Source organism: Geotrypetes seraphini, chromosome 18 (assembly GCF_902459505.1).
Source record: "Geotrypetes seraphini chromosome 18, aGeoSer1.1, whole genome shotgun sequence".
Lineage (NCBI taxonomy): Eukaryota > Metazoa > Chordata > Amphibia > Gymnophiona > Dermophiidae > Geotrypetes > Geotrypetes seraphini.
Genome location: NC_047101.1, coordinates 10041805 through 10064411, shown reverse-complemented (window position 1 = coordinate 10064411; position 22607 = coordinate 10041805). Strand labels below are relative to the sequence as shown.

The 22607-nt window shown below is 42.5% G+C and overlaps 1 protein-coding gene across 4 annotated transcripts in view; it reads left to right on the top strand.

Annotated features, from left to right (window-relative positions):
- Nucleotides 1-22607, top strand: part of FSTL4 (follistatin like 4) — a 529137-nt gene that overhangs the window by 62390 nt on the left and 444140 nt on the right. For 3 of the 4 annotated variants that reach the window (XM_033927449.1, XM_033927448.1, XM_033927445.1), the window contains exon 2: nt 13382-13512. The exons of the other annotated variant lie outside the window; for it this stretch is intronic. The gene's annotated coding sequence lies outside the window, so the exon portion shown is untranslated. The remainder of the gene's footprint in view (nt 1-13381; nt 13513-22607) is intronic. 4 annotated transcript variants of the gene reach the window in all.

Genomic DNA, 22607 nt, shown 5'->3' with positions numbered 1-22607 from the left:
GAAAGTTTGAAAACAATGACCTTGAACATACTAATTTGTGCTAGCTGGCCTGCCTCAATCACAATAACATGGTTGTAATAACCTGCAAGACAGAAAAATGTGGAGGATGCTAATGTGAAATAATTCTCTTGTTTTAAATGGACAGCATGCACCCTCTAGGTTTAAGAAAAAAAAAAAAGACTAATAAAGTCAAGTAACTCGGATGAATATTTATTATTAAACTTCCATTTGCACCACATGCCACGGAATAATGAAAGCTGGCAAGGATGTTTGAGCATATTAAGGAAAACCTCTTATCTTGATTTATATTGCCTTTCAATTTTGTAAAAGGTTTCTTTATGTGTGTTAGCTTGGTATTGAACAATCTGTATGTCTCTGTTGAAAACAATGACAAAATGCCGTCTTGGCAATCTCGGAAAACAATGGTTTTTTTTGACAGCTCATACATTAGATGAAAGGCAGGTAGTCGCCGGGGACTCAATTTATTCAAATTTCAAAACCTGGAAATTTTTACATCAGAAAGATATTTATTGTCCACGGCAAATAAAAATAAGAAGATCCTGTGATTCAAGAAGTGACTTTGAGACCTTATGCATGTTGTAAACACTGAAGAGATCCTTGCTCTATGAGTTTTTAGACTGATCTTTATTATAAATCACGGAACACGGTATCAGCATCTTTATAAAAAGTAGCAGAACGTGACTTGGGGGTGATTATTAGTGAAGACATGAAGACTGCCAATCAAGTGGAGAAAGCTTCATCCAGGGCTAGACAAATCATGGGCTGTATCCGTAGAAGTTTCGTCAGCCGTAAGCCCCAGGTCATAATGCCGTTGTACAGATCCATGGTGAGACCCCCATCTGGAATACTGTGTACAATTCTGGAGGCCGCATTATCAAAAAGATGTGCGGAGAGTTGAGTCGGTTCAGCGAATGGTCACCAGGATGGTCTCAGGTCTCAAAGATCTCCCGTATGAGGAACGACTGGGTAAGTTGCAGCTGTACTCACTCAAGGAACGCAGAGAGAGGGAAGACATGATTGAGACGTTCAAATATGTCACAGGCCGTATCGAGGTGAAAGAGGATCTCTTTTTCCTTAAAGGACCCACGGCAACAAGAGGACATCCTTTGAAAATCAGGGGTGGGAAACTTCATGGCGACACCAGAAAATATTTCTTCACCGAAAGGGTGGTTGACCACTGGAATAATCTTCCACAACAGGTAATTGAGGCCAGCAGCGTACCAGATTTTAAGAAGAGATGGGATTGGCATATGGGATCTCTTCATGGAGGTAGTTAGGGGGTGGGCCATTAGTGTGGGCAGACTAGATGGGCCGTGGCCCTTTTCTGCCGTCATTTTCTATGTTTCTATCAAATTCAAAAATGCCGAGAAAAGAATGTTCTCGGTGGTTGAATGCCCTTCCAAAAGAGCTAAAAGGGATAAAGACCATCCTCTTCACGGACTACTTTAGCCAATAAAACAACGCAGAGGAGACAGACGGCTAGCCCCCATTCCCCCTCCCCTCCACCAGAAACATGATAGGATGAACGCAATAGGGATATAAATGGACAAAGCCCAGAAAACTAGACTCTGAGGAAGATAATATTTCAAAGATAAACAGAAAACACGATACAGATACATGTATATAGATTTAGTTGACTTGGCCAACCTCCTTCGGAGGTGTGTAAATATTGTGTTCTTAGCTGGTTTTATATGTGAATTTGCGAAGGATGATTTTGGTATAAACATATTCATATAAGTAGGATGATCGATGTGCCAGTAACATAAGTAGGATGATTGATTATGGCATAATTATGCCGGTATTATTGTAACACCTTGCAGAAGCTCTTTGTAACTCTGTATTGTAATGCCTTTAGAGAAGCTCGTGCAAACCGCTCTGAATTAACTCTCTAATCATTAGTAGCGCTATAGAAGCTCACAATAAATAATCTCTTCTTTGGGTAGGCAGAGTTGATCTCCTGGTGCCATGAGCATTTGGAACTGCTATATGGGCAGTTTGAGTTAAAGGCAGGAAGCAAAAACACTGGCCCACTGCTCATTTGGTGGTAAAACCAACTTCCTCTTCCTGTTTGCTTGGTTCCATCCGAGCCCTCCTTAATTTATTCTTATTTCTTATCTTGCTTCCTATGAGAGTAATCAAGCAAGTCAAAGTTATAATCAATGTTTACCTGAGGGATGGAATCTCCATCACTGAAGATTTTTAGGAGCCGGTCTGACGCAGTCCCCTAGGCAGTCACCTAGGCCACTGGAGTCTTGGGAGAGAGCAAGCTGAGTAGATCTAGAGACTCCCTCTTCCCTTAATTCTTTTTTTAAAATCTGTATTGATTTTCAAACTTTGACAGTGCAATACAATTAATTGAACATAAACACTGCATAAAACCACTATTAAATACACAATACATAAAACAATCATTTTCACCCCTCCTCCCTATTAATACAAGAAGACATATTATGTTATTACAATATTATAATTAAGTAATTATAATAATCAAAATACATTTCCCTCCCCCCCCCCGGGATGTGTAAGTTAATTTGTGAATAGAGATGTGATACTGGGATCATTTTCATACAAAACAAACACTAGTAGAATCTGCTTTTTTGCATTGTGACATTTCCAATCCAAAAATATACAATAAACACTAGGGCTCCTTTTACAAAGGTACGCTAGTGTTTTTAGCGCGCGCTAGCCAAAAAATTACCGCCTGCGTAAAAGGAGGCAGTAGCGGCTAGCGCAGCTGTGTAAAAGAAGCCCTAAGAGTAAAATTGTTTCGTTTCATATTATCATCTGAACATAAGTTTTTATTTATATACCGCACAAATGTCTTTCGGTTCAAGGCGGTGAATGACAAGAATATATCAAGGAAACGACATGCTTTACTTCTTCGATCTCCAGCTCAGCCCTTTCCAGTTTTATTCAGATGCAAAAGCTCTGCCTTACCGAGTCAGACCAATGGTCCATCTAGCCCAGTATAGAGGTCTGTACGGGAACGGGGATCGTGGGAATCCCGCGGGAATCCCCCCTAACCCACAGGACTCCCATGGGGAACCCCCTTTGGCCCACGGGACTCCCACGGGGACCCCCTCTAGCCAACGGGACTCCCACGGGGATGGAAGGCTTTGGAAGCAGGATTCGTCCATGTAATATAATGGACACGTCAGCCTTAGTAAAAGAGGGGGTTTATAAGTTAATTACCTGAACAGAAAACAAAAAAAAGGGTTCCACCAAAGAGATTCCACAAGGAAAACAGCAACGCAAACACAAAAGAAACTGTGGAATTGATGATCCTGTCAGAAGTAATTGCTGCTTTTTATGGGGACGGGCGGGGATGGAGGTAATTCCTTGCGGGGACGGGTGGGGACGGAGAGGATCCTGATGGGAACGGGTGGGGACGGAGAGGATCCTGGCGGGGACGGGCAGGGATAGGTGGGATTTCTGTCCCCGTGCAACTCTCTCTAGCCCAGTATCCCATCCTCATGGTGGCCAATCCATGTCGCAAGTACCTGAGAAATAAACCCAAAACAAACAGTATCAACATTCCATGCTACCGATCCAGGTCAAGCAGTGGCTTCCCCCATGTCTGTCTCAATATCAGACTATGGACTTTTCCTCCAGGAACTTGGCCAAACCTTTTTTTAAACATTCTTACCACATCCTCTGGCAATGTGTTCCAGAGCTTAACTATTCTCTGAGTAGAAAAAATGTTTCCTCTTTTTGGTCTTAAGTTATCTCCCTGTAACTGTGAGAGTCTCCTAGTCTTTGTAATTTTTGATGAAGTAAAGAAATCGATCCACTTGGCCACTGTTGGAAACAGGATACTGGGTTGATGGATCTTCGGTCTGTCCCAGTATGTCAAATTCTTATGTTTCTTATGTGAATCAAGTATAGGACAATCAAGCCATTGTGACATCACTGATGAGGTTGGCTCTTAGGCATTGGTGGAATGAGGCATTATGATGTCACAGTCTCAGTTCTGGACTGTTGCTACTCTTGTGGGTTTCTGGCAGGTACTTCTGCTAGGATACTGGGCTTGATGGACCTTCGGTCTGTCCCATTATGGCAATTCTTATGTTCTTAATTACCTATATCAATATCCATCGGCAGTCAAATTCCATATCAAGCAAAAAATCATGCGACGGCACCGGTTAGAGAATTGTGCCTCTGGAAAAAGTAGGCCAGGGTTTTCCAGGCCTACATTTCTGATGCCTACCTTTGATGTGAATTAGGCCTTCATAGGTGCTTTATGTTGTCTTAACGCCACTTCCGTCATTAGCCATGCCTAAAGTTTCAAGTTTATTAAAATATTTGTTATACCGCTTATTCAAATTTCTAGGCGGTGTACAGCAATAAAAAAGTAAGAGTTTTAAAAAAAAAAGTTTGGTATTAAAATATTAAAAACAAGACAGTGTTAATCTAATAGACGTTGACAAAGAGCACGTAAGTTGATTACACACAGATAGGAAAGAGGGAAGAACTACAAAATTTTAAGTAAAGGGAACATTAAGGGTAAAAACAAAGGATGGGTAGAAAGACTGGCATTAGTTTAATCCTGAAGAGGACATTTTTATTCGAAAGCATCCTTAAATAAAAAAAGTTTTGAGCTTTGCCTTAAATTGCTTTATTGAAGATTCCATCCGTAAATGGTGAGGCAACGAGTTCCATAAAGTAGGCGCGGTGACGGCAAAATTATTAATTCTTAAAGAATTGATAAGTTTAAGAAATGGAACAATTAAGAGATTTTGTGATGTAGAAACATAGAAACATAGAAAAAAGTGGCAGAAAAGGGCTATAGCCCACCAAGTCTGCCCATTCCAAGTAACCCCTCCCCTGAATTTACTCCTTTAAAGATCCCACGTGAGTATCCCATTTTCTCTTAAAATCCGTCACGCTGCTGGCCTTTATCACCTGGAGTGGGAGTCTGTTCCAATGATCCACTACTCTTTCGGTGAAGAAGTACTTCCTGGAGTCGCCATGAAACTTCCCTCCCCTGATCTTCAGTGGATGCCCTCTAGTGGTCGAGGGTCCCATGAGCCAGAAGATATCATCTTCTGACTCGATGCGTCCCGTGATGTACTTATATGTTTCAATCATATCTCCCCTTTCTCTTCTTTCCTCAAGTGAGTACAGCCGCAATTTTTAAAATCTTTCTTCATACGTGAGATCCTTGAGCCCCATGACCATCCTGGTGGCCGTTCGCTGAACCGACTCGATCCTCAGCACGTCCTTTCGGTAGTGTGGTCTTCAAAACTGAACACAGTACTCCAAGTGAGGCCTCACCATGGCTCTGTACAATGGCATCATAACTTCAGGTCTCCTGCTGACGAAACCTCTGCAGATACACCCCATCATTTGTCTTGCCCTGGAGGAGCCTTCTCCACTTGATTGGCAACCTTCATGTCCTCACTAATGATCACCCCTAGGTCGTGTTCCGCCGTGGTCCTAACCAAGGTCTCACCATTTAGTACATAAGTTCTACGCGGGTTTCTCTTACCCAGGTGCATTATCTTGCATTTTTTAGCATTGAAGCCTAGCTGCCAAGTAGTTGACCATTGTTCCAGCAACAGTAGGTCGTGTGTCATATTATCAGGTAATAAGCTTTTGCCTACTATGTTGCAAAGTTTGGCGTCGTCAGCGAACAGTGATACCCTTCCTCTAAGTCCTTGCGTCATATCTCTTATGAATAAGTTAAATAGAATCGGGCCCAGGACCGAGCCCTGCGGCACTCCACTGATCACGTCCGATGCTTCGGATGGGGTACCGTTCACCACTACCTTCTGAAGAACGAAGATATTTGGCAGGGTAATAGAGAATAAGAAGTCGGTCAATAAATGCTGGTTGACTGTATGAACGAGTGCTTAAGAGTCTTAAAGTGCCTATGGAGACGTGATTCTGGTGCTGATATTTTTAAGTGCCAGTAGGCACCTTGAAAATCAGTGAAAGACATCATTTAAACTGTGTTTCTCACTGACGTAGGGTGCCTATTGGTGCCGTTTAGAGAGTCCAGGCCATACAGTATAAATCTCTTTAAAACATAGCAGGTTTCTATAGTTTTATCCTATTAGGTCTATAAGTACATGAAATTTAACTTGTACTGTAGTCAAGTTTTATAAGAGAACCTTTTTGCTACCAATTCTATGAATGTAAAATTTTAATAAACATAAACAGTAGGACATTAAAAACTGTGTGCAAGATTGTTTAAAGCTATATTTGAAAGGGAATGTAGCACTTAGCTGCAGCATAAAAGTGTGATTAAGGATTTAATTTGAGTTCATAAAACAGAGACAATGAAAATGTTGGTCTTGCTGCAAAATACACTCAACGGCTTTGCGTCAGGCTCCCGAAAACCCAAACGTTTACAATCCAAGCCTCTGTGGAGTCTTAGGGCTCCTTTTACGAAGGCGTGTTAGGGCCCTTAACGCGCGTGCTAGCCGCTACCGCCTCCTCTTGAGCAGGCAGTAGTTTTTCAGCTAGCGCGCGCGCTAATCCAGTGCGTGCACTAAAAATGCTAGCGCACCTTCGTAAAAGGAGCCCTTAACATAAGAACATAAGCAAAGCCTCCACCGGGTCAGACCTGAGGTCCATCGTGCCCAGCAGTCCGCTCACGCGGCGGCCCAACAGGTCCAGTGCAGTAATCCTCTATCTATACCCCTCTATCCCATTTTCCAGCAGGAAATTGTCCAATTCTTTCTTGAACCCCAGTACCGTTCTCTGCCCTATTGCATCCTCTGGAAGTGCATTCCAGGTGTCCACCACACGTTGGGTAAAGAAGAACTTCCTAGCATTCATTTTGAATCTGTCCCCTTTCAACTTTTCTGAATGCCCTCTTGAGTTATTTTATTATTCGAAAGTTTGAAGAATCTGTCCCTCTCTACTCTCTCTTTGCTCTTCATGATCTTGTAAGTCTCTATCATATCCCCTCTAAGTCTCCTCTTCTCCAGGGAAAAGAGTCCCAGTTTCTCCAATCTTTCTCTCTCTCTCTCTCTCTCTCTCTCTATCTTCCTTTCTCTCTCTCTTTCTGTCCCTCTCCACTCTCTCTATGCCCTTCATGATCTTGTAAGTCTCAGCTTGGTTTTCTCTCGCTGTTAAGGTATATGTTGGGGATGGGGGGGTGGACATTTTTCTTCTTTTGCTGCATTTATGTCTTCTCTGGGAGAATATTTCTACAAAGTCATTAGGTGGTATATCTGGTAACACATTCAACTGCTGCAGAGCCAGGCGAAACCGCGTTGATTGAAATTCTGGGCAGGTAACGTTATAACGGGATAAATGGGCTGGAAGAAGAAAAGTCAAGAATAACGCAATGAAGTGTTGCTTCTCAGAAAGATTGGGGGATGGGAGGCGGGGAAAGCTGTACAGTAATTCAGGAAGGCAGGAGACAAACAGAGGGGGGGGGGGGGAGTGTAAAGATTGGGCAATATCACAGTGTGTAGTAGAGGGAGAAAATGAGCAGCCAGTGGCCCTGATCAATTTGGTATTTAAGAACAAAACCAGAACAAAAAGTCACCAAGAACAAAAGAAACTGTGTAGACGATGGTCTTGATGTAAAAGTTTTAATTAAACTTGCAGGGGTGTCAATGCCCCTCCTCGAGGAAAATCCAGTCGGGAAAATCCAGTTGGGAAAATCCAGTTGGGTTTTCAGGATTTCCCCAATGAATATGCATTGAAAGCAGTGCATGCACGTAGATCTCATGCATATTCATTGGGGAAATCCTGAAAACCCGATTAGATTATGGCTGGTTCGGAATTGCCCATGTCTGTTCTAGACCAGGGATCTCAAAGTCCCTCCTTGAGGGCCGCGATCCAGTCGGTTTTTCAGGATTTCCCCAATGAATATGCATGAGACCTGTTAGCATACAATGAAAGCAGTGCATGCAAATAGATCTCGTGCATATTCATTGGGGGGAAATCCTGAAAACCCGACTGGGTTGCGGTCCTCGAGGAGGGGCTTTGACACCTCTGAATTAAAGTCTTCACAAATAAAAGCGATGCAGGTAAAGAATTGTGGTATGGACCTAATTCTATTATGTCACAAATGTTTTGATCAGCATTAAAGCATCCAGGAAACAAAATGCTGATGGCTTGGAGTGCATCGCACATCGAGTCATAGTTTTCTGGATGCCGTCATCCATATCAAAACTTTTGTTCTCTTAGTTGGCGTGATTCTGTATAACTTTGTTGAACCTGCTATGCATCAACTTAATGCATAACATATATAAATGCAGAATTTATTAGATGTTGTTAATAACAAGTCTTTTCACTTTTATAGACCTCAGCGGTGCACCCTTGGGGTGAGTTTTACCGCACAAGTTGGCACGAGGCATTTTGGCTGGGTTTTGAAAAGCCTCCCTCGGGGAGGAGGGCAACGCAATGACATCACACGCACATATGTGATGGCATCGCCTCGCATGTGCGCACGTGTGGATGCCCTGCCTGACCAGAGCAGGCAGCAGGGGGGAGGGGTTGAGACGGGTCTGGGGAGGGATTGAAGGCGGGTCTGGGGCATGGTGAGGCGGGGATGGGTGGAACATAGGTGTGCCTGGGGGCGGGTCTAAGGGGGTCCAGATTTTCTGAACAGAAAATCTGGTAACCCTAGTACAAGCCAGCGTAAATCGCTTTGAAAATCATCCACACAGTGCTTTTTAAAATCTGTGACAGGCATTTAGAAAAAATACTACTACTACTACTAATAATTTTATTTCTTATATATGGCTATATCATAAGTTCAAAGCGGTTTACAACAAGATTCATGCAATGAGAGTATGCGGTGATTACAACAAGAAACATATGTTTAGAACAAGATACATAAGTTCAGAGCGGTTTGCAACAAGATACATAAGTTTAGAGCGGTTTACAACAAGATACATAAGTTCAGAGCGGTTTGCAACAAGATACATAAGTTCAGAGCGGTTTGCAACAAGATACATAAGTTCAGAGCGGTTTGCAACAAGATACATAAGTTCAGAGCGGTTTGCAACAAGATACATAAGTTTAGAGCGGTTTGCAACAAGATACATAAGTTCAGAGCGGTTTGCAACAAGATACATAAGTTCAGAGCGGTTTGCAACAAGATACATAAGTTCAGAGCGGTTTGCAACAAGATACATAAGTTCAGAGCGGTTTGCAACAAGATACATAAGTTCAGAGCGAAGATACATAAGTTTAGAGCGGTTTGCAACAAGATACATAAGTTTAGAGCGGTTTGCAACAAGATACATAAGTTTAGAGCGGTTTGCAACAAGATACATAAGTTCAGAGCGGTTTACAACAAGATACATAAGTTCAGAGCGGTTTGCAACAAGATACATAAGTTCAGAGCGAAGATACATAAGTTTAGAGCGGTTTGCAACAAGATACATAAGTTCAGAGCGAAGATACATAAGTTTAGAGCGGTTTGCAACAAGATACATAAGTTCAGAGCGAAGATACATAAGTTTAGAGCGGTTTGCAACAAGATACATAAGTTCAGAGCGAAGATACATAAGTTTAGAGCGGTTTGCAACAAGATACATAAGTTCAGAGCGAAGATACATAAGTTTAGAGCGGTTTGCAACAAGATACATAAGTTCAGAGCGAAGATACATAAGTTTAGAGCGGTTTACAACAAGATACATAAGTTCAGAGCGAAGATACATAAGTTTAGAGCGGTTTACAACAAGATACATAAGTTCAGAGTGAAGATACATAAGTTTAGAGCGGTTTACAACAAGATACATAAGTTTAGAGTGGTTTACAACAAGATACATAAGTTCAGAGCGGTTTACAACAAGATACATAAGTTTAGAGTGGTTTACAACAAGATACATAAGTTCAGAGCGAAGATACATAAGTTTAGAGCGGTTTACAACAAGATACATAAGTTCAGAGCGAAGATACATAAGTTTAGAGCGGTTTACAACAAGATACATAAGTTTAGAGCGGTCTGCAACAAGATACATAAGTTCAGAGCGGTTTGTAACAAGATACCTGCAATGAGAATACGAGATGTTTGCAACAAGCAACCGATGATTACAGCCGGATACAGAAGTACAGAACGGTTTACAACAGGATACATGAGCTCGGGACAGTTTAAGAGAAGATGCATGTAATGAGAAAGGGTTTACAACAATATACATGCAATGGGGATAAGGGGGGTGATGGGAAGAGAAAGAGCTTTCAGGGATACAGAATTATCAATGGAAGAGAACTTAAATTGTGTTAAAGAGGCGAGTCTTCAGTGATTTTCTGAAGTCGGCGTATGACGCGGCCTCGAGTATGGGTTTTACGAGCCATGTGTTTAGTTTGGCTGCCTGGAATGATAGCATTCTGTCAAGGAACTTCTTGTAGTGACATGATTTCAGAGACGGGTAATTAAGCTCAATATAAGCCTCAACCTGTTTTTACAAAAGTCTCAATATAGAGAGCCTTGTATTGGACGAAACGATGCACGCATAGTACAGCCGACAACCCGAATGGTGCTCTGAATGTCCCAGCCGTAAGGACAGGGGATCCAAACAAGCTTAGGAAACATGGACTGCCTATTCATGTGTTTGCCGACTGCAGGAAAAGAAATCTGCATTTAATGAGTCAGTCAAGCTCACTGGTGCCTAAATTAATGATTTTTCCTGACATTTTGAATGTTGTTGTGCATTTTGCTTTAAATGAAATTCCCTAGTCCCTTTCATTGCGATCCATTCGTAATTACAAATACATAGAACTTAGAGTGGGACAGATCACACAATGAAATGATTTTCAGGGACTCGAAACTTGCCACCAGTTACCTAACCTGAATGCAAAGATGAATGAATTGAAATATATTGGAATCAACCAACCACTCAGTTAGCCTATGTAAAAGAAACGAGCTGCTTTATTATACTACTAGTATTTTAGCCCGTTATATTAACGGGTGCTAGAGTAGACATCTATTTTGGGGTTGTTTTTTTTCTTTGTCTCTTTCTCCTTGGATGCTGTCTGTCTGTCATTCTTTATGTCTGTGTCTCTCCCTGGCCCCCTGTCTATCTTTCTTTCTGTCTCTGTATTTCTTTGTTGTGCCATGCCTGCCTGTCTCTGTGGCCCCCTTCCTATGTCCATACTGTCCCATCCTATGTCCTTAGTGCCCTCAGTGCCTCCTATGTCCTTAGTAGCCCAGTTCTTCCTTCCCATGTCCTTAATGCCCCCAGTGCCTCCTTCCCATGTCCTTAGTGCCCCCAGTTCATCCGTCCTGTGTCCTTAGTGCCCCCAGTGCCTCCTTCCCGTGTCCTTAGTGCCCCCAGTGCCTCTGTCCTGTGTCCTTAATGCCCTCAGTGCCTCCTTCCTATGTCCCCCTCACTGCCTTCCAGACTTTGACCCAACCCCACCCCCGAAGCCAGCCTGCCTGCCTCCCTCCCATCCCCCTGTGCAGTAGAACCGGTGATCAGCCTGTTTCCATCTTCCCCCGCCTCCGCCACTGTGCATCCGACCCCATTGACCCTCCCATCCGCCCCTCCCACAGCTAGATGACCTCGGCGTTTCGTTTCTGGCTCTGGGTAGGTTTGTCGGCTGCGCCTCTGGCCGGGTTGTGGGGGAGGGAAGGAGGCAGCTGACATCCGACTCAGGCTGCCGCGCCGCAGGAGAAGCAGTGTCCAACTTAAAACCCGGAAGGGTTACCTTAAAATGTTTTCCGGGTTTGGCTGCCACGGTCGACATCCGCCTGGGGGGGGGGGAGGAAGAGAGAGAGCGGAGAGGCGGTGACCGCTGCGTCTTTCAACAGGGAGCAGGACAGACCGTAAGGCGCGCATGCGCACTTCCTATGTGTCGCTACAGCTCACAGAAAACCGGCGCACACATAGGAAGTGCGCATGCGCGGCCTAGCGTTTTATTATATTAGATTATACTATTATTTATTTATCACTGTGTAAGAAAACATTGTTTGAAACATCTGTATGCAAATGCCAGACGCCTAAGACACAAGGTGAGAGCATTGATAGATTTAATAGGCATCTCTGAGTCCTGGTGGACGGAAGATAACCAATGGGACACCGTCATACTGGATTACAAACTTTATCGCCATGAAAGGGCGGATCAAATTGGTGGAGGCATAGTGTTCTATGTTAAGGAGGGCCTTGAATTGAACGCCCTGAAAATTCTACAGGAGCAGAACACATCTTGGAATCCGTATGGGTAAAAATTCTGTGTGTAAAGGGGACCAGGATGAACGGGGCATGCGATGAAGCTACTAAGTACAGTAATAGATTTAAAACAGACCGGAGAAAATATTTCTTCACACAACATGTGAACTCTGGACTTCATTGATGGAGAATGTGGTGAAATCAGCGCAGCGGGGTTTAAAAAAGGTAAATGGATCATTTCCTAAAATAGAAGTCCATAGATCCTTTGGATTTTTCCCTTCTTTAGTGTAAAATTTTATCACTGAACGGTGCTCTAAATCTAGCCGTTTCTTACTTCATTCACACGAGGACTCTCCTGACCTCCTGTCTCTTGCAATGTTAGACTTGCACTGAGCCACAATTGTGCAAGAGTAACCTTGAGGCATGTCACATGCACAGACTTGTTTCAACACGCTTTCTACTTTTTCATACTCAGGTAGATAAATTATTGAACACTCCTCAAAGCTAGTTACTTGGGATCTGGGTCGACCACTGTTGGAAACTAGATGCTGGGATTAATGGACCTTCGGTGTGTCCCAGTATGGCAGTTCTTACGTTCTTATGTTCATGAAAGATGTCATAATTTGAAGGTCTGCCCTTGGCACCAGAAATGTCGTATCTTATCTTATCATTTGAATCAAATGTACAACAAATCACATCAAAACATTTTCATATTTTTACGAAACCTTAAGAAATTGAAATCTGTCCTAATGTGGACAGGCAGATTATTCCAAATTGTAATGGCGGCATAAACAAAAGAGGAGTTGAGATGCCGTTTATACCGCACTCCTGTAGTAATGAAACGTCACATAATCTGGTGGAGGAATAATGCAAATGAGAAAAAAGCACAATCAGACTGGAGGTTGTGGATGCTATGGTGTCAGATTTGTACATCCATTAGTTAATAGCTGCTTCTATAAGTACCAAAGTACCACCAAGCTCTGAAACTATACAACTGCCAGGAAGATTTATGGATTTTTTTTTTTTTATCCCTCACTTTCCGGTCAGATAATTTTTCAGTGTCCACTTTTGCACAGTACTAAATGTAATGAAATTATAATTTAGAATTTGGTATGCTATTTAGAGGTAGAAAATGACTTATTGGAGATGGTCTATAGGGGAATTTTGTAACTCACTATTACTACTGCAACTTGCATTTCCTTATGATTTATAGTTTGAAGTAGCATTTCAAAATAATTATATTACCTCTATGATGGCTTCTTTCATTTGTCATTGTCTAGTACTGGAGACGAGAATGGATCTGCAATTTAATGAGCAGAATGCAATTGCAAAACGTATCGAGTATTGAAAATTTTTTGGTGAAAAGGAATCAAATCTAGTTTCTGTTTCATGTTCTTTATCATATAATAAGGTAAGTCCCCCCAAAAACCACGTACACTAGGGGTTGCCAGTGTCATTCTGAATCCAGTGCCAGAAGGGGGCAGGATTGAGCAGGGATTGTTCATGCACCAAACCCACTAGAGCAGTGGTCTCAAACCCACGGCCCGGGGGCTACATGCGGCCCCGCCAGGTACTATTTTGAGGCCCTTGGTATGTTTATCATAATCACAACAGTAAAATAAAATAGTTTCTTGATCATATGTCTCTTTAGCTATAAATTACAATATTATTATTAAGACTTAGCCAAAAGGAAAGATTTATAAACTATAAAGAGTTTTACCTCATGCAAAATTTTCATTTCTTTAATAAGATATCTATTTTTTTTTTTCTGAGGCCCTCCAAGTGCCTACAAATCCAAAATGTGGCCCTGCAAAGGGGTTGAGTTTGAGACCACTGCACTAGAGGCAAGGGATTAGGAAGATAAAATGGGGTGGGGAGGGGATAGACAGATTGGAGGGGGTTTAATGCCTGTAGTTGCAATGGGGGAGGGGGGAAGTAGAAGGAAGTATTTGGAGAGGGAGGGGTTGGAGCCCTGGAGAGCTATTAGGAAATTTGGTCTCAGGATGGAGAGAGCAAGGAAAGGAAATAGGTTTATGGAATGTGGTAATTAATTCAGTTATAACTGTAGCTGTGTGTCTTTCTGTCTCTGTGAGATCTGTGTTAGAGAATGACACGGTGAAAAAATTGGTCCCCGTCACCGCCCCGTCCCCGTCTCACCATCCCCGTCACCGCCCCGTCCCCGTCTCACCAACCCCGTCACCGCCCCGTCCCCGTCTCACCATCCTCTTCACCGCCCCGTCACCGCCACTGCCACCCCATTCACCGCCCCGTCACCGCCACTGCAATCCCATTCACTTTTCTTTATTTACGTATAAAGGAAACATTCTTTAAAACTTTAAAACTTAGTTAAATATTAGTTAATAACTATACAAAAACAAAACACGCAGAGAAAAAATTAATTAATAAAAATTCTCAAAACTGACACATTTTGATCACTAAATTTAAAATAGTTATTTTTCATACAGTTTTTCAATCACTAATCTTCCACCACCCCTGGGGCTAGCAATGCAAAAACAAACACGACATGTACTTTAAATGCTGCCGTGATTAGCATAGTGACCGCGGCTACGGCTGCAAGTCTCCCCTCCCCCCAGCGATCACGGCAGGAGGGCACCCAACCCCTCCTGTAGACCCCCCCAACGGCCCTCCCGACAATCGCAGCAGAAGGGTACCCAACCCCTCCTGCCGGTCCTCCCAATGGCCTCCCCTAAGATCGCCGGCAGGAGGGTACCCAACCCCTCCTGCTGGACCCCCCCCCAACGAACCCTCCCACCCCGGAACCCCCTTAGTCTTACTTTTCAAGTTGGACCGGACAGCTCCTCGCTCGTCTGGCCAGCAGGCCTGCCTCCGTCCAAATGAGGCGGGCCCGCCCCTCCCCTCCCCTCCCCTGCCTCCCAATGGCCTCCCCTAAGATCGCCGGCAGGAGGGTACCCAACCCCTCCTGCTGGACCCCCCCCCCAACGAACCCTCCCACCCCGGAACCCCCTTAGTCTTACTTTTCAAGTTGAACCGGACAGCTCCTCGCTCGTCTGGCCAGCAGGCCTGCCTCCGTCCAAATGAGGCGGGCCCGCCCCTACCCTGCCCAACCCACAGGATCCTAGGGCCTGATTGGTCTAGGCACCTAAAGCCACTCCCGCTATAGGAGGGGCCTTAGGTGCTTGGGCCAATCAGGCCCTAGGATCCTGTGGGTTAGGCAGGGGAGGGGAGGGGCGGGCCCGCCTCATTTGGACGGAGGCAGGCCTGCTGGCCAGACGAGCGAGGAGCTGTCCGGTCCAACTTGAAAAGTAAGACTAAGGGGGTTCCGGGGTGGGAGGGTTCGTTGGGGGGGGTCCAGCAGGAGGGGTTGGGTACCCTCCTGCCGGCGATCTTAGGGGAGGCCATTGGGAGGACCGGCAGGAGGGATTGGGTACCCTTCTGCTGCGATTGGCAGGAAGGGTTGAAATGACAAATGAGGAGCACGGTGAAATAGCGGTTCCTAGAAGGGGGTACATTGGCCCGCGGGGACAAACCTGTTCACCGTTTCCGCGGTCGGTGAATGGCCTTGTCCCCGTCACCGCAGCGACTGCTAGTTTTCTTCCCCGTTTTCGGCGGTGACCCGCGGCTTAAATGCGGTGGCCGCGGGTAAACCGTCACCGTGTCATTCTCTAATCTGTGTTTCTGAAGGCATATTCTGTGTCTGATCCAGATTTGCTAAGTGCTTCCACATGTTTAGCAGTGCTATTTTGTATATCTATTGTAGCATTGTTGTATGAAATGCTATAATTCTGGTCTGGCATATCCAAGTGAATAAGCATGTTCCCTGGTTTGTAATTCAGTGCTTTTCCCTAGACCTGAGAGCCATATAACTTCGGACTAATTACTTATAATTAGTTTATACCACTAATTACTACTCCTACACTATGAGGGGGGGGGGGTGCTGAAACGTTCTCAGTCCAACCAAAAAGAGAATGGCTTAGATACGGTTCAATCAATGATCTGAAACAATGTCAAAACACAGAATTTTATTTCTGCAAATTGGCACTGAACGAAATAAGATGACGCACTTTTCAGCTCCAGCAGCAAAATTAACGCTCAGAATTTAGGAAGTTGGTTGGCTGAACTGAGAACTTTTCGGCACCCCTTCAAAGAACAGTAGGACTTAATAGGGTTGAATAATAGTTTTTTAAACTAAGATACAAAATTGAGGGGGAGGGATGTGAAAAGAATTTCCATATTTGACAGTCCATATTTATTATGAATTTAGTGTAATTCTTATGATATATTTTTATGATTTCTTTGTTTTTTGGAGCATATAATAAATGTGAACCAATACTGAGACTTGAGTGTTTTAACCTTCAAGCAGATATTGTTCCAAGGAAAATTGACCTCAGACACCCAAACACTACCAATAGGTGAGTGTCTTAATGGGGTATGAATCTTAATTGGTCCAAAAAACATAAGAATAGCCTTACTGGGTCAGACCAAAGGTCCATCAAGCCCAGTAGCCCGTCCTCTTGGTGGCCAATCCAGGTCACTAGTACCTGGCCAAAACCCAAAGAGTAGCAACATTCCCAAAGAACAGCAGCATTCTGGAATCCAACATAGTAGCAACATTCTAGAATCCCAAAGAGTAACAACATTCCATGCTACCAATGGATTTCCCCATGTCCTTCTCAATAACAAACTATGGACTTTTCCTCCAGGAAATTGTCCAAAACTTTCTTAAAAACCAGCTACGCTATCCACACTTACCACAACCTCTGGCAATGTTTTATAATTTTTTTATTTTTATTTTTTGTTTCTTTCAATTTATAATTATTTATAATACAACTCCGCATTGTGCAAACCCCCCCCCCCTCCCCACACACTTAACTTGTCCGACAGAGGCTAAACCATTTCACAAATTGTTACTTCTTCAGGGACTCATCTTAACTAAGAGATCTTCAAAAAAACCCGCATAGAATCACGAGCATACACTCTTTCATGGCACATTTAACCATACATCATATCTCTCAAAAGATGGCAAATGCAAAAATGTATTGCCCTTTGAAGAAAGAAACAGGCCACTTAACTGTTTCCTGGAAGGAAGCTAAAAAGGACTAAAGTAATGAGAGCTGAATGCTTCTTTCAACCTGAAAATTCTCTGCCAAACAATACAGTTGAAAATGACACCTCTAGTAGATTGTTCTGTCTCTGGCTATTATCTTACTCAGCTCAGGCTTTTCCCATGGTAACTTGTGACATGATAGAGTTGTAATAAGGTTTCTTGATACAGACTAAAAGATCTTAGAGGCTGATAAACCAAGCTGGGTTGTGCTGCTTATACGTCGGTGTCCTGCAAACTTTGCGGCCCCATGGCACATTAAACCCGGTGCCACAGCCGGAAGGCATCCAGGAATGCACGGTCGATATGCTGGTCCTTCACATGTTTGTTTATTTAAAAAATTTTTAATACCGTGTAACTAAACGGTTCACAAAGTTACATACATAATTTAAAAGCGGAATCATCATGACATACACATGGAACGCGCTTCCGGAGAATGTGATAGGCCAGAACTCTGTACAGGGGTTCAAGGAGGGTTTGGATAGGTTCCTGGAGGATAAGGGGATAGAGGGGTACAGATAGAACTTGAGGTAGGTTACGGAAGTGGTCAGAAACCACTTCACAGGTCGCGGACCTGATGGGCCGCCGCGGGAGCGGACCGCTGGGCGAGATGGACCTCTGGTCTGACCCAGTGGAGGCAACTTCTTATGTTCTTATGTTCTAAAACCATAAGAACTGCCGCTGCTGGGTCAGACCAGTGGTCCATCGTGCCCAGCAGTCCGCTAATGCAGCGGCCCTCTGGTCAAAGACCAGCGCCCTAACTGAGACTAGCCCTACCTGCGTACGTTCTGGTTCAGCAGCAACTTATCTAACTTTGTCTTGAATCCCTGGAGGGTGTTTCCCCCTATAACAGACTCCGAAAGAGCGTTCCAGTTTTCTATCACTCTCTGGGTGAAGAACTTCCTTATGTTTGTATGGAATCTATCCCCTTTCAACTTTAGAGAGTGCCCTCTCGCTCTCCCTACCTTGGAGAGGGTGAACAACCTGTCCTTATCTACTAAGTCTATTCCCTTCAGTACCTTGAATGTTTCTATCATGTCCCCTCTCAATCTCCTCTGTTTGAGGGAGAAGAGGCCCAGTTTATGATTTCTGATAAGAATGATCATGAACAGTTCAACATGCCAACAAAAGGCAATTAATAACTAGAAAAAAGCCTCTACAAATAGCTGTGTCTTGAGTAATTCCCTGAACGTACCCTTTACATGGCAATTTCGTATTTGGCCCACGAGGGAGGTCCATTTTTTAAACTCCTGAACAGCAGAAAGTCATTTTGCCAGTCTCAACAAGCCTTGGGTTTACGTTCGTCTTCAGTAAAGCTGAATTTTCAGGACATACTGATTTGTTTGGTGTTTAACTAGACATACTGGCTTTAAACAATTCTGGGATGTTTCCATACAAGAATTGATGACAAAAGGCAACCCCTATCAATATAGATAGCAATGCATTGGTCTTGCAGTTTAATTTGAGCAGTGCATGATCAAGTAGATCATGGAATTCTGATTAACTTTGTAGATACAATTGGTATTTTGGATTGTGCTCTCTTAGTTTGAAGGATTTTAAAAATATCACACTTAACAGGTTTGTAGTTACGAACAATATTATTGTGTCTGGAGTAACACAGGTGGAATGCCGCAAGGTTCTTCACTTTCTTCCTCACTATTCAATGCCTATTTGGCATCCTTGGGCAACAAACTATCAAATCTAGGCTTGAAATCATATAGTTATGCAGATGATATAACTATTGTAGTCCCTATTTCTTCGTTAACATCAGATACTCAACATTTCTTATTATCCATAATTGTTTGTTGAGCAAGGGTCAAAAGAATTTAGGTTAAAATTAAATTCTAATAAAACTGAAGACTTTTTTGGGCAAGTCCGAAAAAATACGATCATGTTTCTCCACTACTAAAAGACGAACACTGGCTGCCAATCGGCCATAGGATTATCTTCAAAATAATGCTACTTATCTTTAAAACACTAGCATCTAATGAACCACAATTTATTTCTCGATCTTTAATCCCACACAGTTCTCAACGTTCTCTTCGATCATCTGGTCAAAATCTGCTTTCAGTACCCTCTTTGAAAATCATAGGTACAAGGAGATCAGATATGTTCACAGTAATGGGACCACAATGGTGGAATGCCCTCCCTCAATACATTAGAACTGAAAAAGACTTTGCAACATTTAAAAAACTCTTAAAAACTTATTTATTTATCGAGGCTTTTAATATTTGAAATTTTTACATGTTTTAGAGATGATTTTAACTGTGCTTTGGATTATAGCCCCTTACCTCTTATTTTTTCCTTTTTCTACCAAACTTAAGATTGTAACCTTTAATTTTTCCCTTCCCACTTCATGTTTGTATTTTACGTAATTATATTGTTAAAATGATAGTTTCTATGTATTACTTTCTACTTGGATTTTGTACATCGCCTATCAATTTTAATAGGCGATTCATCAAATGAATAAATAAACTTGAAACTTTAATGTTGAATGGAATTAATTATCCCATCAGTCGAGTTATTAAAATCTTAGGAGTATATCTTAACTGAAACTTTATCGTTTGCACAATTGAATCTTATTTTGACTGTTTGTCTTTTAGATTGATTGTGCATTCCTCGGTTCTGAGTTTTTTAGACTATTGTAACATCATTTACCTAGGTTCTTATCAAAATTCATTAGGAGGATGTGAATCATCCAAGATATGGCTGTGCGTCTAATTTTTAATCTAAAAAAAATCAGAACATGCAACATCTTACTATCGAAAGTTGCATTAGCTTCCGGTAGAGGCAAAAATAATTTTTAAATTTGCCTGTATTTGTCATAAAACATTATATGGTCTTATACCAAGTTACCTTTTAGATCATTTTGAACTAGTAAAAAACAGATGTTCTTCACAAAATACAACCTTATTTTTCCCCCCTAAATAAAAGGTTGTGTATACAAAAGATTTCTTACTAGAACCCTCTCCTTTCAGGCAGGACTTTGGAACAAAAGTTTTAGTGGTTTGATCTGAAATTCTTCTTACCAGGCCTTTAGAAGATTGTTAAAAACTTATCTGTTTGATAAATACGGATAATCTAGATAAGTTAATTTCTTAATGTTATATTTTATATATAATGTACTGTGCTTTGTGGTGTAAATTCACTGTTTTAACAGCTTTTACCTTTTATTGTAAACCACACTGAACCGTGAGGTATTGCGGTATATAAATACATTTATTATTATTATCTAAGCAAATAGGTCATGGCCGGCATTTACACTTGCATCTCGGACACATGTAGAAAACCAGTATCTTTACATGTAGATGGCAAGGGAGCGAGGCTTACATGTGGAAAAAATTTGCTGTGTATTCCCCCTTTTAGAAAAAGTATGAACGTGAATGCCTTAACATACCAATATTGGTATTAATAACTGCTCTTGGACATGTATATGCTTCCTAAAGCTGCTCATTGTGGGTAGTCTTTTCTAGGAGGTTTTAAAGGAGATCGACTCTTTAACTACTCGATTGTTTTTACCTCTTGTCGAAGCGGCAACATTTTCTGCCATACGAAAGATAAGGTTTGAGGCTGTTATTAATGAAAAGGAGAAGAAGGTAATAAGATGCAGGTCGCCTGTGTATTTTATGGTTTGTTCTTCTTGTATTATGGGAGTTTTTCTATTGTTGATGGTATATGTAATGTTATAGTTTTGTATGTATGTTGGTGGGATATAAATGAACAAACAGAATAATGGTCCATCAAACCCAGCATCCTATTTCCAATGCAAATCAAAAATACCTGGTGATCCTAAAAGAGAAAAATATCCCAGGAATAAGCAGTGGATTATCCCCAAGTTCACCTTAATAATGGTTTATGGACTTTTCTTTCCAGGATCTTTTGCAAACCTTTGGATGTGTGGGTTGCCGAGTTATCTCGGTTGATGTTTTCCACTTTGGAATTGTATAATAATAATAATAACTTTATTTTTATATACCGCCAGCTATCTTGCGACTTCTAGGCGGTTTACAGTAAAAGAGATTGTGAATACAATGAAAAAATGTAAATACAATAAAGAGAGGCTTTACGTACAATGCATACAGCTGTATTCCTGTAAGTATTTTAGAAAAGCATCTATGTTGCTGGACCCTTTTCTAAAGTACTACCGAAACTGTCCACATCTCAACCCGGACGTATCGATTCTATCTAAACCGGGCGAAGGACGTAAGAAGACTTGAAGCAGTCCAGAGGAGGGCGACGAAAATGATAGGAGGCTTGCGCCAGAAGACGTATGAGGAGAGACTGGAAGCCCTGAATATGTTTACTCTAGAGGAAAGGAGGGACAGGGGTGATATGATTTAGATATTCAAATACTTGAAGGGTATTAACGTAGAACAAAACCTTTTCCAGAGAAAGGAAAATTCACCAGGATTTAAGGGTAAACTAGATGCACATCTCCTTAAGAATGGCATAGGGTGATACGGGTAAGGGTAAATTAGATGCACATCTCCCTTGAGAAACATACAGTGATATGGGGACTAAAACTATGCCAGGGTACGCCTGGTGGGGCCTCCGCGTGTGCAGATCGCCGGACTTGATGGACCGAGGGTCTGATCCAGAGATGGCAATTCTTATGTTCTTATGGTAAAACCAGAGGACATAATTTGAGGTTGAGGGGTGGTAGATTCAAGAGCAATGTAAGGAAGTTCTACTTTACGGAGAGGGTGGTGGGTGCCTGGAATGCGCTCCCGAGAGAGGTGGTGGAGAAGAAAACGATGACTGAGTTCAAAGAAGCGTGGGATGAACACAGAGGATCTAGAATCGGAAAATAATATTAAATATTGAACTAAGGCCAGTACTGGGCAGACTTGCACGAGTCTGTGTCTGTATATGGCCGTTTGGGGGAGGATGGGCTGGAGAGGGCTTCAATGGCTGGGAGGGTGTAGATGGGCTGGAGTAGGTTTTAACGGAGATTTCAGCAGTTGGAACCCAAGCACAGTACCGGGTAGAGCTTTGGATTCTTGCCCAGAAATGGCTAAGAAGAAAAAAAATTACATTGAATCAGGATGGGCAGACTGGATGGACCATTCGGGTCTTTATCTGCCGTCATCTACTATGTTACTATGGGCTTTTCTGCGATTTCAGGATGATGAGCTTAAAGGACGCCACTAGAGGTCTCACTTCCAAATAAAGTGAAGACTCTCGTTCAGCCTTTCTGCACTGCTATCTAATTGATGTTGATATCAGAAATGCTACCTTTACTTCTCGAACAGTATTTTTTGGCCGGCTTCTCATGCCTAAAGTCTCCAGCCTCGTAAACCTTTCAGCCGCTGTAGCTATTTGTCAGAACATTGATCAAAACATAATCACACTATTTTCCTTGACTTTACAGCCTGCTGTGATTCTTTCCCTGCAACAACATGCCTTTCCTGATCCTGCCACAA